Genomic DNA, 5,697 nt, shown 5'->3' on the forward strand with positions numbered 1-5,697 from the left:
TACCAAATTGTCCATTTTAAATATGTACTATTGATTGTATGTTAATTTTACCTCAATAAGACTATTTAAAAAGTGTACATCCATACCCAGCAATTAATATGGTATAGGATATTACTAAATTTCCTAATATTAAACGAACTCTATATTACTAGAATAAATCTAATGTGGTCATGATGTATTAGTTTTTAATGTGGTATTGGACTCTGTTTGCTAATATTTCATTTTTGCATTTATCTTCCATTTCTTTAAATAGCTATTTTATAGTTGAACTATTGCATTCATTTTCTCAATTCTTTATGATCTAGACCTATTGTTTGTTGTATTTTCTGAATTTCACTCATTAGGGCTTGTTTTCTTATGTCCGGTGACTTTACACTGAGAATTTTTATTTGTTTTAATCAAATATACTGGAATCCTGAAGGCCTTGAGTAGGAGATGCTTCCCCGGGATCAGTATTTGCTGATGTCAGGCAACAGGGAGCACTTCCAATCCAGAACTACGTTATCTTTCAGATTGGGATTTTCCTGCTTGTGGGTTATATAAATTCAATGCAGAGTGCAAATTCAAACCCCCAAATCACAAATCACACATAACCCTCTTATCACAAATGGGTAAGGTTAAAAATTCTCAGAAGGTATGTCATTCTTCCTCTCAGCTTCTCTTCACTGCCTATTGGATTTTTTTTCTTACACATTATTCTGTGGAGGTCATAGCCCTTTCAACAAGTTATGACTATATATGCATCTCCAGTTATGTTTCCATGTTCTTCATGGACATAGTCTTAGCTTTTCATTTCCTCAACAATTATAAATCTCAACACACAAGATTCTAGGTATCAGCGTTTGTTCTAGAGTAGTCAGGCTTCTATGTTCACTTTCTCCCCTGATGTCAACTCACTGTTTTGTTTTTTTCTTTTGGCTTTTGAGAATTTTCTTTACTTTCTTGCAAACTCAGCCATTTTTAAAAGTATTTTTGTTGTTTAGGACCTATGTGTATTTCAGCAAAATGGCTTTTCAGAAGATTTTACCCATAATAATGCTAAACATGGATCCCCTACTCTTTCTTTGGTATGAAACCTTTCCACTAATATGGACCTCTGTGTAAAATATAATCAGGTCAGAAAACCATCAGTAGATGAGTACAAGTTCCATCCACATTTCTTAAGGCTATGCCATTGGGCTTTGTAAGATCCTAAAGACCTTTAGATTTTGGTGAATACTCTTTCCATTATTTTCTGGACTGCTGATTGTGGCCAGTGGGGATGGCAGATACAAATATCAAATGCTGATGGTACTCTAGCATGTTACCAAGGATGAAAGTTGTGACGTTTACAGTTCTATGATTCTCCCCTCTTGCTCAGTTAGGTACTGGTCATTAGGATTTGCACACTTTATTAAATACTCATTCACTGCATCATGACTAGTGACCATAATCACTACACCACTGAAACAATGAACTCTAACTCAGAGGATCACGGAAGTCCAGCTGGCTTTCTCACAGCAAAACATAACTTTTGCTTTAGCATCACTGTGATTTCTATGAAATATGAAATATTCCTAAGAGGATGAACCAGATAAATCAAGTTGAGCTAAATAGTTCTCATCAACCTGCTATGAAGGATGCAGATCATGTGTGAGAAGCAAACCTGCTGGTTCATAGGCCAAAGTTTTCATGTTCCACCTGTGGTGGAAAACCCAAGCCAGAGAGAGGATCAAGACAAAGATCAAGGTGCTTGGCATGGTGCAATTACTAAGGACCACTATTAAGAGCCACACCTGTTCTTAGTTACTAGGTCTTGAATTTTTTTCAGCCATTCCCAATGACCTTTCCGTGTGTGTGTGTGTGTGTGTGTGTGTGTGTGTGTGTGTGTGTGTGCGTTTCCAGGCTAGATCTAACCAGAGACAGAATACTCCCATCTGGAAAAGAGGGGAATAAAACCAAGGAGAGAGGGCATGGGGCTTACTCAGTGCCTATGCCCTGACCCTGCCATTGCCACACTTCTCCTCCTCATTGCTGGCCTCTTCATCTAGTGGTACTCAAATTGATGTATGCATTAAGACCACAGGGGAACTTGCTAAAAATATTCTTTAAAGGTCCTTGTCCCACTTTAAAATTAGTGAGAAACTGAGGGCGGGGTCTGGAGTGGTTAGTAAGTTTCTCAGGTGGCCACACAGGTGGTCCCAGCACCACACATTAAGCCACTCTTAGGTTCTGGGCTCTAGCTTACTGGAATTACTCTTGGCCCTCTGCTATTTGTCCACCTTGTTTGCCTGACTTCCTACTCATATCTGTTCAGACTGATCTATTTGGCTCCCCCCTCCATTTCCCCTCCAGCCTTTATCCAGGGTGTAAGTCCTTGCTTCAGTGGCCCTGCTTCAGAGCCTGTCTTTTGCATGCAGGCTGGAACCACCCCTGCAGCCGATCCTATCTGTGCTGGCTGAGGAATCCAGCTCCTGACCCAAAACCAATGAGTGATTTTTCAGGCCTGACCATAGGCAATTACAAAGTCTCTACCTGGCAGGCCTCATGAGGAAACATTGCCCTCTCCACTCCAGACTTGGTGCCCAGCCAATGCATTAATGCCTCTGAAGGGAGCTTCAGTCAAGGACTCAAGTCCCTGTAGCTGGCCAGGCTTCTATGTATATTTGCAGTCCTAGCTCAGGCACCCTTCAGCCAAGGTGACTTTGTGGAGGGCTCCTTATTGGAGGAGGACCTTGAAGACACTTTCCTCCTCTCTCAGACCAAGTACTCTGTACTCCTCCACTCCTAGTCCTCATTTCCACCGCTTCTTCCCCTGTAAAGGCACACTGTTCTATGGAACAAAATGGAACCAGGGACAGTCTTCACCTTCTCTGGTTTTAGCCTCTTACACGGTGGCCATAAGTGATTAAAGCCTTCGCTATTTCTTCCATTTTGGCCTATAGCCTTAACTAGCTACACTAACACCTAACAGCTCACTTGTCTCTTCAGTTTAGCTAAGCTCCTGATACTTGAGATCCTGAGCCAAAGCAACTTACTTTCAGAAACTGAGAGATGATATAATTAATTTCTGGTGTGCCAGTTTTTAAGCTGCTAATTTGTTACACAGCATTAGCTAGCTAATACTATTATTTTTCTACTTCTTGTGTCCATTTTGATTTTGAACCATTTCAAAGTGTTTTTCGCATCTATTATCCCACTTCTTCCTAAATACAATAGCAAACACTTAGCTATAGGAAATTTAATTTGGTGCCAGGCACTACATTAAGTATTTAACAGACACTGAGTAAATTGCCACAACGCTGAGATGGCTCCTTTTACTACCTCTGCTTCATAGAGGAGACTGATACACTAGATGCTAAATAACTTGCCCAAAATTACATATATAGAAGTGCAGCTAGGATGAAAATCCTAGGTCCTACAAGAAACTAGAGCACAGAGAAGAGATGCTATTTAGACAAGGTCACAAGCAGGCCAGTATTGGAGGCAAAACCAGGACTCTGGCCCTGATTCCCCTCCATGAGGCTAGGATAACTGTTAGGGACCGTGAACAGACTTGGAAACCATTTGCAGCTTCCAGCTTGGCAGAGAGACCTGCCCAGAGGTTTGGCAGCAAACCACTCAGGTGGCAAAGTCTTCTGCACCTCTGTGTCTTCATCTATACCCCGGGGACAATAATCTGACTGATGACATGGATCAGGTCTTCTCATGTGTCTACTACATCAGACAAAACTCACTTCAGCATGACAGGAAAGACAGTAAGGAATAAAGTAAAACAGACATAGAGTTGGGACTATTCCAAGCAGTGTCTCCATGGGAAGATATGCCACACGGAGGTATGCTACAACTGCAGAGAGAAGGAAGATTTTAGGCAGGTGGTTTTCTGGAATTAAAAGTTCACTAACTTTAGACCTATGAAATGGGCATTCATGAGGATTCGGGGAAGCACTGAGCTAAAGCTGCACAACGTGGTATAATAAGGAACTGTATTTACCCATGTATTTACAGGATACTGTTGGAAGTGGGGTGCTTAAACTATTTTAGAGAACAAAGACTAAAAACTCTTAAATTTTTTACAGCACTTGAAATGCTCTCTGTGGAAATGAATTTGACAGGCTCTAAAGGGGAGTTTGCAGAAAATCAGATTCCTTGGGGCACCTGGGTGGCTCAGTTGGTTAAGTGGCTGACTTCAGCTTGGGTCATGACCTTGTAGTTTGTGAGTTTGAGCCACATGTCAGGCTCTGTGCTGACAGCTCAGAGCCTGGAAACTGCTTCAGATTCTGTGTCTCCCTCTCTCTCTGCCCCTCCCCTGCTCACGCTCAGTCTCTCTCAAAAATAAATAAACAGTAAAAAAATTTAAAAAAAAAAGAAAGAGGGGCGCCTGGGTGGCTCAGTTGGTTAAGCGGCCGACTTCGGCTCAGGTCATGATCTCGTGGTCCGTGAGTTCAAGCCCCGCATCGGGCTCTGTGCTGACAGCTCAGAGCCTGGAGCCTGTTTCAGATTCTGTGTCTCCCTCTCTCTGACCCTTCCCCGTTCATGCTTTGTCTCTCTCTGTCTCAAAAATAAATAAAAAACGTTAAAAAAAATTAAAAAAAAAAAAGAAAGAAAATCAGATTCCTAGGTTTTTCTTGCACATCCTGATTGCATAAATTGTCTGTGGTCCTGGGAAGCTAGTTCTTAAAGCACCACCAAGTGATTTTGTTTGGGGATCTCTGCTAATTATAATCATTCACCTTATCCATTTATCATTATCTATTAGTTATTAACAGATACCTTAAGGACTTCTGGTCCCCAAATAATTGAAATTTAGAAATGCTTTGTGAAATTTCTGACTACTAGTTGTTTTCACTGGAACTTTACTGATTTATCAGTACTGCAGTAACAGCAGATTAGTAAAACATCATCTGCAACTTGTATTCTCCCATTCTGCACAGAACTTATAATGAGGACAGAGCTCCTGCAACTTGAAGACTCAGCCCCAATGCAGGCTCTCAAAATAGTCCTTAATCAGTAGAATTTAAGAAATAAATGCATACACTACATTATATCTGGATGTCCTGGAAATGGTCCTTGTGCCAGGCTCATGCCTTGTGTCCCAAATCCAATAGCTAAAGCTATACATTCTTGTCCTGGCACAGCAGTCTTTCCAGGTTCATTTTCAATTTCATCAATGGCATTTTTTGTGTGTTCTGATCCCAAGGGCTGAAACTCCACCAGTGAGCCAGCCATGGATCTTTTGAGCTTTTTGGCTTGACCTCTGACCTTTACAGCTACAAGTTTCCCCTTTCTTCACTGATTACCTTTTATCGTCCATCAAGGTAACTTTCTGAATCAAATGCCACACTCTGCTGGATCTGACTATTCTCTATGGCCTTCCCCCACCCAGTTCAAGTTCTGACAGAGACTGTATATCTTACACTCTTGGAAATCCCCAAATATACAGGTTTTTTGAAACAGTATCTTTGGCATATTTAAGAGATACTAAATCTCTTTGGTTGTAATCACTTACCAAACAAACACTTCTGAACAAATTTAAGAAATGAAATGAGCAGGGTGCCTGGGTGGCTCAGTGGCTTAAGTGTCCAGCTCATGATTTTGCCTCAGGATCATAGGACAGAGCCTTGCAGTGGGCTCAGCACTATCAGTGTGGAGCCCACTTGGGATTCACGCTCTCCCTCTTTCTCTGCCCCAACCATGTGCTGTCTTTCTCTCTCTCAA

The sequence above is a fragment of the Neofelis nebulosa genome, chromosome 4, assembly GCF_028018385.1.
Source record: "Neofelis nebulosa isolate mNeoNeb1 chromosome 4, mNeoNeb1.pri, whole genome shotgun sequence".
In the NCBI taxonomy this organism is placed as follows: domain Eukaryota; kingdom Metazoa; phylum Chordata; class Mammalia; order Carnivora; family Felidae; genus Neofelis; species Neofelis nebulosa.